The sequence below is a fragment of the Silene latifolia genome, chromosome Y (assembly GCF_048544455.1).
Source record: "Silene latifolia isolate original U9 population chromosome Y, ASM4854445v1, whole genome shotgun sequence".
Taxonomy (NCBI): domain Eukaryota; kingdom Viridiplantae; phylum Streptophyta; class Magnoliopsida; order Caryophyllales; family Caryophyllaceae; genus Silene; species Silene latifolia.
In genome coordinates, this window is record NC_133538.1 from 334,389,276 (window position 1) to 334,403,601 (window position 14,326).

General features: G+C 39.2%; 1 non-coding gene across 1 annotated transcript; it reads left to right on the plus strand.

The window, feature by feature from the left end:
• The first annotated feature begins 14,002 nt into the window (after positions 1–14,002).
• LOC141634706 (small nucleolar RNA R71) lies at positions 14,003–14,109 on the plus strand. Its single transcript, XR_012539431.1, has one exon. It is a non-coding gene; the product is annotated as a small nucleolar RNA R71 (small nucleolar RNA).
• Positions 14,110–14,326: the final 217 nt, after the last annotated feature.

Genomic DNA, 14,326 nt, shown 5'->3' on the forward strand with positions numbered 1-14,326 from the left:
AGGGTCTCGACATGGTCTAGGGTGACTCTAAGAGCGGTGAGTAGGTTAGCTAGCTGAGCAGTAGTGAGATCTCTGTTATCATCGTTGTTGTTGGACGAAGCTGAAGACAGGGCCATGGCTCTGAGGCAGAAAAATGGCTCACGCTACATCCCAATCCGACACGGTTTAACGGCTAAACACAAACAACACATGAGACGGAAAAACATTTTAGACTCGATAAGACGAGGGTAACCGTGTGTGGTGCCTCGGTGCTGACTCGATTTATAATGTGATGGTGTTGACTGGATTTTCACCCGCGTCCAATATAATGGCGTGAAGCCGTTGAACGAGCTTGAGGTGAGACGACTCATAAGTAATGACCCATAAGTACGCTTGCTTCGACTCGATAGACACGGGGCGGAATTGGAATGGTGGACTGAAGTTTTCGAAAATAGAGATTTTCAAAAGATTCGTTTGTTGCTTTATGGATAGCTCGCGAAGAATAGGGATCTTCGAAAGTCGATTAGTTGAAAAGTTGTCTTAAGTTTGTTTTCAAAAGATGGTTTGAATTCGATTTGAGGCGGCTCTGAAAACAATGTGCTGTTCCCAAAGACGGTTTTTGAAATTCAAAATTGTATGTTTTGAAAATCCGGTTTTGAAAGGTTTGAAAAAGTCTCGGGGATGGTGTATAGTTTTCGGGATTGGAAAAGCCTCGAGAAGGAGTGTGTGGCTTTTCGGTTTTTGAAAGAGCCATCGTGTCGGCGCGAGACAGGTTAAAATTTGTGTCTTGACGCAGCTATTATAACGGCGTAAAAAGGTGTTTTTGTAATGGTTGTAGAAAACCAAGTTTGAAAATAGTCATTATGACGGCCTAGAAAGGCGTGCTTTTTGAAATGTTTGTGGAAAACCGGGTATGAAAATCGTCATTACGACGACCTAAAAAGCCTTGTTTTTGAAATGCGACGGTCGGCGAAAGACCGAGGTTTGAAATGGCCATTATAACAACGCAAAAGATGTTTTTGAAAGTTTGAAATGACACGGAAGGACTTATGATCCCATAACACATAAGCACTCGCAGTTTCATTATATTATGCATAATGCTGACACGAGGTTTGGCTTAAAAGGGTGGGTTACACATCAAACTATCAAACCCCGATTTTCGAGAGGGATACCAATCCAAACAAAATGTGTAGGAGGGTGCCCTAGCCTTGTGCTTGAAGGAAATGAAAGCTCTTTGACGAAACAGAAATGTGTAACGTCAACGGTATGCTTGACTCAATCAGGATTCAAAACGTGAGGATGAGAAAACTCACGCCGACGGGATGAGCCAATTGGTCGATAAAGGTTATGGGCCCGGACAACGAACCCGACTTATGACCGTAATATGAACTAATGAATTTCAACCATTGAACTCGTTCGAGTCTCACCATCTAGGGATGACAAAGACACAAGTGTCCTAGTTATCCTTAGCGGAGTCGCCAATCTGTGGACATAGCCACCTACACGCCAGGCCAATCTGTAGACGTATAGCGGTCTTTTGAAAGCCACGCTCGGCGGCGTAAAAATGCTTTCGACCAGATGGTTTTAGATCGGTCAGTTTCATCTCGGTAAGGATCTCGAAACGATGCAAGAGATGTTCGAAGTTGCACCAAGCATTTGTGGGATGCTTTGAACCCATTCGAATCCACTTTATACCAAGGTCAACCAAGGCAAAAAAGCGGTGTTTGACATAGGTACTAAAGATAAGGAGTCTTCCCTCTTTAGCATCCTATCTCTAGAATGACTCTCGTACGCCCTGGATAAGGTCGTCCACTATCCAAAGTTTCTGAGTAAGAGGTGAAGGTATGTATTGGGAAGCCCTTTAATCAGACACCCAATCCGGCCCGCGGTAGCGGCCTCTACTGATCGATCTTGGTTGGTTAAATGCAAAAGTTGATAAAATGGGTAAATGCATGAATGCGCATCCACAAGTTTGAACCTACCATGTGAGCTTTCTATGTCGTTTGTTTATCCAAATATCAAGTAATTAATGTCAAGTTGGATTTAATGTTGATTTGCATGCAAAACAGAAATTAAACATCCATTTATCGAGTTAGGTTTATAGTGCATAACGTGATCCATTTGTCTTAGTAAGGCGTTTTGAAAATACGATGTAAAAGGGGCAGATTTGTCATCTGATCCGTCCTGTATTCGGGTTAACGGAAGTCCGGATTATCCTAGACAAGTGCTGGAAAGGAAGCAGGGTCTGTATCAGGCAGCCTATGAGGCGCGAGCCGTCCGCCGATCCAAAGAGGCATGTCCTGGTTTGAAAATTTGAAAATGGTTGGCCTGTTTAGGCGCGAGTTAGTAGACTATCCAAGGGACGTCTTCTGACTATGAAAATATTTGTAAAATGGTTTGAAAATAGGGTGTTTGAACCCATCTGGGTTTGAAAAGGTCGTTTAGATTGTTTTTGTGTTTATATGAGGAACGGGACTTGAATAATCACCATTGTATTGATCATATTCGATGTCGAGTTCAGTTTTCCAAGCTTAACATGAATAGTTTTGAAAAATGATTACGAACTAATTGTTTTAAGTTCATTTGTTTGTAATTATTAGTCAAGTTTTATCATCGTACTCGGGTTTAAAACCGAAATGGCATATGGAACCAAGGATGACTTTGCATTTATGACTAATGTGTTTGTTTTGAAATATAAAGAAATGAAATAAAAGGTTTTAAAATACCTTTTAAATTTTGATTAACCAAATATTATCACCGAAACACGGATAAAACCGTCATGGTATTAGGAACCAAGGGTGAAAATGTTTTATGGTTAAAAGTTCATCATGAAAATGATTTGAAATATTTTAAATGGTAAAAACTGATTACAAATAAGAAATGAAATAAAAAGGAAAAGATGAGATCAAACACGGCTGGATTAAAGCTGAGAGGGGGTTGAGGCGCGAGTCCTCCAGCTATACAAGCAGCCCATGTCTCCGGCTAAAATCCGGTTTTGGCTCATGTAACCTATATTTGAATCATTTTATGCATTATTTAGCATGTTATAGTCATAAAACAGATGAAAAACATGAAAGAATAGAATTTTTACACCCTCATACTTACATGCTAGGCTTGAGACGAGAAATCGACGAAAGTGTGTCAACTTGTTTGGTCGGAAAACTCGGTTTGAAAACCGTTTTAGCAATGCAAAAGAGTGTTTTGTTAATTTTAGTGATGTTGTAGTTGGTCGAGATGGTCGGTCAAGTGATTTAATGCATGATGACGGTACCAAACAATGTGTAAGGCTTGTATTTTCGATCGGTAGGTCGAAAATACGTGTCGGTTTGTGACTTAAGATGTCGAGTCGAGAATTTTAAGGGAGAAATGAGGGGGCGGAAACTCGCGTGAGGATTTTGGTGTTTGAAGGTGGTATTTATAGAGAAATGGGTGGTTGTTTGCATTTTGAGCGACGAGGCCGCATGGGCTACTCGAAAAGGCGCGAGCCATTTCGCGGGTCTTCGAGTTGTCTTGTCACTATCACACAATTGAAATCATGATTTGTTCTATCCTATGTTTTGGATGACAAGATTTGTACTTGACCATAAAGTATTCCGGGAATACTTAACATAGAAGTTTTGAGAAGTTTATTTTTTGTGTTTGACTCGGTTTGACTCGTTGTTGGAGTCGGGATTTGAATTTTTGAGCCGGTTTTTGGTCCGGTGTCGGTTTTGACTCTAGTTAGTGTCATTGCCACCCCGTCATCATGCATTAAACTCTCCAGGTACTTTTGAAAAGTTTTGAAATGTTTTGTTTTCGAAGTCGTTTCAAGTTTTTCGACGTATAGTTATACAAAACTGTCGATTAAACGCTGCGACTGCTACGCATGTTGTAGTCCGATAATCATCGGGTGTTTGTTGGAGACTCAACAGATACTGGGTATCTACACTTGTGATCTAAGTTTTGAAGAACAGACAATTACCACGGTTTAACTGAGTCAATTTCCTAATTTTACAACAAACTCCCCAAAAGTTATTATGCGAGGTTAACATTTTGAAACTCGGCGGAACTCGTAGATATTGAATTTAAAACATAAAGTCACCAACTTAGAATGGTTGTACAACATAAATCCATTGGTTTTAACTCCTTTACTAAATACTCATTCATAACAAGACTAATTAATTTAAAGATACAAACGACCATTGCTAACGAAAATTCACATATGCATCAATAACCTTAATGTACACATTATTATGATGGTTTATGACAGAGTTTAAATGGATAAGTCTAATATTCACATCATTCTTCATTCTAAGTAAGGTTATGACTAGCCCAAGTTTTTTAGTCACCGACGTCACCAAAATAACAAACTATAACTTACAAACTAGTTATTATGTCAAGATAACTTTTAACATACTAACACGTACGAAATTAAATTATCCCTGAGAGTGAGTGGGGTGCAAGTATATATTTAATAATTGTACTAATCAAAGGTAATTTACAAATACTAGGTCGATCTCTAACACTTTAAATTACACATAACATGTCATAAATCATCAAATCTGGTCATTATGCATAGTACCCATTACATATCGCAAGATATACCATACAAATTACACTAAAGTTATATATTTCTTCCACCTTAACATATTTCATATTAGACCCATCCAATCCCGTTAATTTTTATGTTAATAAAACTATTAGCTCATTATCCAACACATTTGAAACAATCATACATACTTAGCTCATGATGCAACAAATTTATTTCTAGCACAAACAGTATTCTTATCATGATTAACAACATGTTCAAGCAAACCAACAATAGAAAACATCCAGCATTAAGTGTGATATTTAAAATATATAACATAATCCAAGTCTTGACAGATATACATGTTAGACATCTTGCTATGATACGCATAAACGATATAAATAACTGTCTTACACATAGTATAGACACTTAAAAAAACTAAAATTGTAAAATGGACGTCGTTTACTCATCCGGACTCCGAATCAAGTGATTCAAAAGCCTAATTCGCTAAATTTTTCGATGTCGTTGCATCTGTCATATTGTAAGAAACAAAATCAAGACTCAGGTTGATCGATTAGTGCACACGGTCGGACGACTCACCATAGGTTAATCGATTTATATGTCGATCGACTTGAGCCTCTCAATTCTCGTTTCAGTCTTTATACTTGCAATTGTTGAAATTTTACGCAAAACTCTTGATTCCTCATAAACTAGAAGTATACTATATCATACAAACTTATAACACACATGTTGATAAAACTATAAACTACCCATTTCAACACAGAACTCAGTTTCGTATACTAGTTCATCATTTCATCGTGCTCCAACTAAGTTACAAATATTCCCTTTATCACATTATAACATTCTTTCACAATTCCCCACAACGTACACTTCTCAATTCATTCACCATATTAACTCCACTACAACATACTTCCTCTTAACATACTTCCTCTTTTCCTACCATTAACATAGCCTACTACACGAAAGTTAAAGAATCTCAATGTATCACATATCATGCTCGTAAAACCATACACTTTACATTACCAACTTGATGCGATCCCGCTAAGTGTTCACAAATTAAGATGTGGTCGTTGGTCACGGTCGAATCAAAATACAATTTATAGCTTAACAAGCAACTCTACAATTAGTAAAGAGGCAAGTAAAGGTCGGATCCCAAGGGACGGGAGTTGAAATGAGATTTCTATTGTAACTAGCGGTGTCTAAGGGGTGTCACAAATTGGGTTGATGTAGAAGGTTACTAAACTAGAATAACAATGAAAATAAACAAGCAAGATGAATAAAAAGGGGTGTAAACAATTGATTAAAGGCACTAGGGTGTCATGGGATCATAGGGGAATCATGGGATATGATCATACAAACATGTTCTCAAATTATAAGCAAGCAATTATTGTTGTGATGGATTGAGTTGGGTTATATCTTACAATCCTAGGAAAGTTTGGGTCCCGGAGCGAATCGATTAGATTGTACAACACCTACAAGTCGACTTAATCTTCCCTACTCAACAACATGCATGGTCTAATGAGACTCGAGTTGGGTTATGTCTTACAAGTCTCATTGAAAAGATAGGAGATGATAGTAAATGCAAGGATTCATAGGCTTAGCATTTCATCAAATATAACATGTGCATGAGTTGAGATCAAAACAAGCAAGCAAATAAAACATGAAAGCATATAAATTTAAGCATGAATCATTCCCCATGTTGGTTTCCCTAATCACCCATTAACCCTAGCTAAGAGACTACTCACTCATTATCATGTTGATCATGCTAGCAAGGTTGTCAATCATACTAACAATATGAAACATGATGAATAAATGAAAGTAATTAACAATAATTAAAAAGGGATTAAGAGATTATACCTACTAATGATTCCAATAATAAAGCAAGAATAATAGAAGTACTTGAATGCTAGATTGAGAGGTTGTCAATCTCCCAATAATAACCCAAATAATCTTCAATTACCCAAAATAAAGGATGAACAAAAGAGAGATTAAAGAACTAAAACTTGGATTAAAACTTGATTAATACTTGATTACAATATTGAAGAGAGATTTGATTGATATTAACTACACTAATTATTGATAAGAAGAACATGCTCCTCTAATTAGCCTAATGGGGTATTTATAGTGAAAATTAGGGAGGATGCATTAGGGTTAACTAAGGGCTAAACTAGTAATTACACTTTTTAAGTTGAGCAAGGAGGACCCCGTATTTTATGAGAGAAGGGCTTCTCTTTTCGTAGCTTGAAGAAGACAATCCGTGCTGTGAAGAAATCCGGGCGGAATAAGGTCGGGACGGCCGGATTTGGGCGGTGGAATCCGAGCGGATTCTGGGGAATCCGGACGGATTGTTGAGGGGAAATCCGAGCGGATTCAGGCACGGGACGCTCGGATTGTGCATGGGCTGGACGGGCGGATTGTTGACAATCCGCTCGGATTGTCGATCGAGATAGTAACTTCTTCTTTTCTTCCCTTTTCTTCATAAATTCCTTGGGGATTTCCTTGGGGACTCAAGGATCTTTCCTCAACATTGCTCTTCTACTATGATATGTACAAAGGCCTTCTAATCTTGTCTATCCTTGATGCTTGGTCATTGAATTTGATCAATTTAGTCTCGTTTTGCCATGAAAATGCAAGATTCTTACTCCTTTCCTACCAAGGGATCAAAATCTCAAAGAATATGCGAAACAAAGAACCAAAGATAAGAAATAACCCAAATAAGCACTAGAAAGCATGGAAACAAGGCTAATTCGTGGGCTAAATATGCGCCAATTATGGTCACATCAAATATCCCCAAACCGAACCTTTGCTCGTCTCGAGTAAAGAGGTGACAAAGACTAGGACCAATACTAACCTATCCTAATAATATAGCCGATATGAGACAATTAGCGGGTCTCACTCCGCCCCTTCAACTCACAACAAGACAACCATGAGGTAGGATGCCTTCTTGCAAGGCAAGGTGGGTCTTGCCAAAATGGAGACACATCCAAACATTAAGCACACAAAAACACATAATGGATGCATCTACAAAAATAATAGCCACTCCCTCATCAAGTGGCGGAAATTATCTACAAGGGAAGCAATTTAAGGGTACACAATCCTTCATAGATGCAATTTGTTCAAACTACTAAGCCTAGAAGGATACCAATAAATCACCTCCAAAATGTGTCAAGCTAGGGTAACTTTGTCCTCAATCGTTAAATGCTTTTGTCAAGAGTAGACTCCCTATGGTGTTAGAAACACTGGAGGATCGCGGAATTCCCCCTCTTGCCTAGACAAGAAGAAGGGTCGTCCCCTCTCTACTATGCACAAAAATGAATATGATGGATAAAGGGATCAATAGATAATTGAGTTTCACTTTTGGGAGTTTGCTTTTGTTTTTGTTTTTCTCCCCCAATTTCTTGTGGCATTTGATATTTGAGAACACTTTCTTTGCCATTTCTTTTTGATTTTTGGCATTTCAATACTTGACAATTTTTTTGCATTTCTTTTTGAACATTTTCAAAGTCACCCCAATTAGTAACGAGGGTGCCTTGTATTTGAAGCATAGGAGTTCTATTTTTGCTCCTCTTTTCATTTGATGCATTTTTGCGAACTTTCTTTCACTTTTCATTTCATTGAACTCAAATTGATTTCTTTTTGTGCCCATTCCCTTTTGTTGACAAAAATATGGTAGAACATGGATGATGGATGTATGGGTGCATGGTTTCAAGGGTCACCTTGGAATAAACGGTAGCCAAGGAGTTATCACACCACAAGGTACTCTTGACTCGGCCTTAAACCATGGGTCAAAGGATACTAGCATGACACATCCTAGGGTGTTTTACAAGCATTCTAACAAGCAAAGTCTTAAGAAGAAAAAGCATCTACTAGGGCCTATATACATTTGTCAAGCTTCCCAAATAGACGGTTTCGCAAAATTTTTCTAACATGCAAACTACATGCCATGATGCAACTAACATATAAACATCCTAATGCAAATGATTCTACCAACTAATATGACAAATAAACTAAATGCAATTCCTATATTCACATTGTTATACCGCATCAATCAAAATAAAGCCACATAGTCATTAACATAAAGAGGAAAAAGGAGATTGGAAAGATCATACCATGCGGTCTTCAATATCCTCATGTCTCGGATGTGGCGTAGTCAATCAATGTGAACAAGGATAAAACAAACACAATATATACAAGACAATATATACAAAGGAAATGAACTTGTTTTTGAGTTTTCTCAATTTTTTCAATTTTTATGGGTTTTTTGAATAAGAGTTAAATGTTAGGATTCCCATCCCCACACTAATATGGGCATTGTCCTCAATGGCCAAAATGATGGAAATTATGCAAAGATGATGCATGATTTCTATACTAAATGCAATCTACACTAAGCTACACTACATGATGCATGGTTTTTGTTATGACGAAGATGATAATTTAGATTACCTCCCGTTGCGTATGCATTAACTTCCCCAAACCGAGTGAGACACTATTGCTAATGTCCAAGGATGGATATAGTTCATGCACACACTATGCTATGCATGAAACTAGTTTGTCATTTTGGATTTTACAAATGGGAACAATAAGATAAGAACACCTCAATGGTACCGAGGTGTGAGTCCTTTGATGTTGCTAGGACTACTCCAACAATGATCAAAATTAAATAAAATACAAAGAGAGATATAGACAAACCATGGGAGTGTAGGAGTCTCCAAGGCTTGCTAGTCTTCCATCATGCTATCATCATCACCACTTCCCTCATGAGAAGTGGTCACATTGCCACTTTCCTTGTCATTTGCTTCTTCACTTTCTTCCTCATCTTTATCTTCATCATCTTCACCATTTCTTTCTCCATCTTCACTTGCTTCTTCCTCAATATTATCATCAACTTCTTCATCATTTCCAACAACCTCATTGTCTCCCACCACATCCCTAGATGCACCCGGAAATAAGACTTCTCTATCCGCCCAACTAGGCAAAGGACAAGATGGATCAAGGAGTCCTTGCCTAGCTAGATGTAGGAGGGGTGGATATTGAGCCAAATACGCATTTTTCCGATCTTCATGGGCTTGCTTGTGCATTGCTTGCATGAGAAGAGTCACATAGTCTTTCCCAATTTCAATTCCTTCCGGCTTGAACTCTTTATACTTAAAGGGGTAAGGTGGTATGACAATGGAAGAGGAGGGGGTTTCAAGATCACCCTTTTGTTGTTGAATGATATACTCGGCTTCTTCGGAAAGGGGAAGTAGATAATTGGTCCGGTGGACACTTAGGCGACAAATCTTCGAGGGCAAGGTGAACGATCTTGCTTCACTAGTTAGCCATCCATACTTAGTGTCAAGGGGGTTTTGAGCAACCCACTTGAACTTGTGAATCATAATATGCATATCAATAAGATGGCCACCTTCCTTTGCTTTGTACTTCTTATCCTTATTGAAATTAGGATCAAAGTGCTTAGCTAGGACCGTGACTAGGCCGCCATTGACAATAACGGTCGTGCCCTTCTTCCCATTATCAACATTAAGCCATTTATCTACCAAGAGCCTTAAAGAATTGTAAGGCTTGGTGTGAATTCTTCCGATATTCAAAGCCGATTCAAGGAGAATAAAATCGAGTCTTGTGAAATGATTGGTGTCTTTCCTAGCAATTATGGTATTTCCCACAACCTTGTGCCATACTCTTATGCCCGGATGATGGACCAAAAGAGCACGACATGCATGAAAATCCTCAAATTTCTTCCCGGAGATTGCCTCCCAAAGAGGCTCGGGGTCATACTTTCCATAATGCTTAAGATAACTCGATTCATCACTAAGACCCAAAATTTCACCTAATTCCGTAAAGGTAATGCGTCTACTAACATTAGCTAGACGAAACTCGAGATTTTCTCTATTCTCAACTTTGGTGACTTTCAAAGAACTTAAAAATTCCAAGACAAGGGAGGGGTATGTCAATTCCTTTGTTTCAAACAATTTCTTCAACCCCATGGCTTTGAAAAAGGCTATTGTTTGTTCAAGAACACCCAATTTTTCCAAGGTATCTTCACATATGAATTTGGTGGATTGGATAGATTTCATAGCAAACTTGACAAAGGTGTTTCTATGGGTATCGGAAATAAAAGTTACCTCCGGATAATGCAAAAGTTGATTAATTACCGGAGTAGAAGATGTTGATGGTCCCATAGAAGGTTGTTGTTGTTGTTGCACTTCCAAGTTTGGTGTTGCCACCACCATAGCCAAAGCTTTCTTTGTTTGAAGAGCCTTTTGCCTTTGTGAGAGTGCCTTAGCCTTTGGTGCCTTTGTTGCCTTTGTTGCACCCTTAGTCCTTGCCATTGATGAGCTTAATCAAGAAAAGAGTGAAAAATCTTCAATTTGTAGTATGCCCAAATCTATTTGAAGGTGAAAGGCTTTGCCTTTATGAAAACAAAAATCAATTCAAAGGTTGAAGATTTTGTTCTTGGTTTTGATTTTTGTTGAAGATGGAGTGATTAATTTGTTGTTGGAAGGGTGGTTTGATTTGATTTTGGTGAATGTTGTTGAGGGTTTTTGTTTTTATGATGGAGAGGATGAGGGTTTTGATATTGTGGGTAGTGTTTATGAATGAATGAATGAATGAATGAAGGTGGGAGGGGTTTTAAAGAGACCGAAAATTTCAAAACTGCAGGGGCAATCCGTGCGGATTAGGCTCAATCCGTGCGGATTCTGCTTCTTCTACCTTTGCAAAAACTCGCCTAAAGACGGGCGGATTTGGTACAATCCGCTCGGATGTGCTGAACACGGGACGGGCGGATTTGCTCAAGGACGGACGGATTTCTGTCCAGAGAAATTTGCTTGTTTTCCTCAGCTGCAAAGACGGGCGTCTTTCTCACAAGACGGACGGATTCTTCAGGACGGGCGGATTTTCAGAAATCCGCTCGGATTCTTTAACAGTCAAGAAAATTTCAAAATTCAGCTCAGTTCAAGACGGGCGTCTTTTCTGCAGGACGCTCGGATTGCGTAAGACGGGCGGATTCTTGGGAATCCGCTCGGATTCTTCCTCTGTGTACACGGATTCAGTTCCACCCGTGCACAGCGCATTCCCTTTATCATTCTTCCATTCTTTCTTTCAAGTCTTGTGTTCTTCATTGTGGGGGCACTACTAAGGCATGGATAGCCTAGGCAATTGCCATCCCCACACTAAGGTAAAGCACTACACATCAATTTGAAATTGTTAGTCCCTCCCTCACTTCTCTCTTACATGACAATTATTTTGATCAAAGTAACTAAAAATCCAAAGATGACAAAAATGCAATACAAGAATTGAAATGCAAGTTAGGGAGTTAGAAATATTTACAAGTGGTGGTTTAGGGAGGACTCCACCAAACTCTCATTCTTAATGAGATGTCAAGGGGGCATGTTCAAGGTGTTGTTGATGTTGCTCAACACCTTGAAGAAGTAATCAAAAGCTTGTTCATTATTATGGTAGAGGTCCTCAATAGACCGTGGTCCTTGTTGTTGATCATGATCGATGGCATGCCCAATGTAGGGATTAAAAATCCCTTCAAATTCGTCGTCCCAAAGACCACAAACTTCATTGAGTTGATCATTGAAAATCTCTTGCTTAGATGGAGACAACTCTCCCAATTTCTTCTCTTGGCCAATGAGGCCATCCTCTTCTTCCTTGGTTGATTTTGATGAGCCTTGCAAGCTATCCTTGTCACAATTCACTTGCTCTTTGAATGGAGCATCTTCAATTTTCTTCTTCCATTGGAGTTCCGATTTCTTCCTTTCATCTTTTCGGCTATAATGATCAATCATGAAACATGGCTCATGCAAACGAGGAGCTCTCATAGTATTGTCAAGATTAAAAGTTATGCTTTCATATCCCACTTCTAGAGTGAGCTCTCCATGTTTCACGTCAATCACCGCACCGGCGGTGTGTAGGAAAGGTCTTCCTAGGATGATTGGAATGTTGGAATCTTCCTCCATATCAACAATGACAAAGTCCACCGGGATGAAAAACTTCCCAATTCGCACGGGGACATCTTCCCACATCCCTAACGGTGTCTTCGTTGATCTATCGGCCATTTGGAGTGTGATGTTGGTGCATTTAAGCTCTCCCATCCCCAACCTTTTACTCACCGAGTACGGCATGACACTCACACTAGCCCCTAGATCACATAAGGCTTTGTTGATCGTCGTGTCGCCAATGGTACACGGTATTGAGAAGCTTCCTGGATCCTTTAACTTTGGAGGTGAACTCCCTTGAAGTATTGCACTACTCACCTTAGTAAAGGCGATAGTCTCGAGTTTCCGGATTGACTTCTTCTTTGTGAGGATATCTTTCATGTACTTCGCATAGGCCGGAACGTGATTGATTAATTCCGTGAAAGGAATTGAGACTTCTAAATTCTTCACAATTTCCATGAACTTTCCAAGTTGATCATCAAATTTGGGCTTGGCTTGACGACTTGGAAAAGGAAGTCTAATCACAATGGGCTCCTTCTCTTTGGCCTTGTCTTCATTTTTCTTTGAACTTTCTTCTTTTGATGATTCTCCATCTTTGGAGTTTTGCACAATTTCTTCCTTTTCACTAGCTTCCACAACTTCATCCTCAACTTGCTTCTTCGGTGCTTCATACCTTGTACCACTTCTCAAGTGAATGGCACTAACCGTTTCATGTCTAGGGGGATTACTTTGAGGTGGTAATTGCCCCTTTTGTCTTTGTGAGCTTGAAGATGCTAGTTGAGTCAATTGTGTTTCCAACATCTTGGTGTGAGCTAGAATGTTGTTGACGGTGGTTTCCTTTGCTTGGCTATCTTTTTGCATTTGGGTGAAAAATTCTTGTTGATTCTTTTGCATTTGGAGGACCGCTTTTTGGACATCAAAGCCTTGGTCATTTTGGTGATTGTATGGATTTTGATTTTGGTAACCTTGGTTTTGATTGTAAAAGGGTCTTTGATTTTGGTTTCTCATGGGTGGTGGAGTGTATGTTGGTTGAGGGTTTTGAACATTTTGGCTTTTGTATGAGAGATTTGGATGGAACTTGGTGTTTTCATTGTAAAAATTTGAATAAGGGGTACCACTTTTATATGCTTGGAAAGCATTCACTTGTTCGGTTGTTCCCCTACACTCACTTGGGTCATGACCCAAAGTTCCACAATTCTCACATATCCCACTTGGGATTGATGAGGATGCCGTCATGGCATTGACATGATGCTTCGATGATTTTGAGTTTTCCTCAACTCTAGCCATAGCTTGTTCAAACTTCAAGTTGATTGTATCAATGTGGGAGCTTAGTTGGGCACCTAATTGAGTAACGGTGTCCACTTCATACTTTCCTCCTCTAGTAGCCTTGCAAGGCCTACTATATTGTGAATTGTGGATTGCCATCTCTTCAATTTTGCTCCAAGTTTGGTTGTCATCAACTTCGGTGAACATTCCATTTGATCCCATATTGAGAATGTTCCTAGAATCTTCATATAAACCATTCCAAAATTGTTGTACCAAAAACCATTCACTAAGTCCATGGTGAGGACATGAGCGACAAATACCTTTAAACCGCTCCCAAGCTTCATACAAAGACTCTTCATCCCTTTGCTTAAAACCCGTAATTTGAGCTCTTAGCATGTTGGTCTTTTCCGGTGGGTAGAATTTTTTGTAGAAACCTAGAGCCAACTTCTTCCAAGAATCTATTCCAAGGGTGGCCTTATCAAGACCCTTCAACCATTGCTTTGCGGTGCCGATTAAGGAAAAAGGAAATAAGACCCATCTAATTTGGTCTTGAGTCACGCCCGTTTGAGAGATTGCATCACAATAGTCGCAAAAGGTTTCCATATGAGAATGA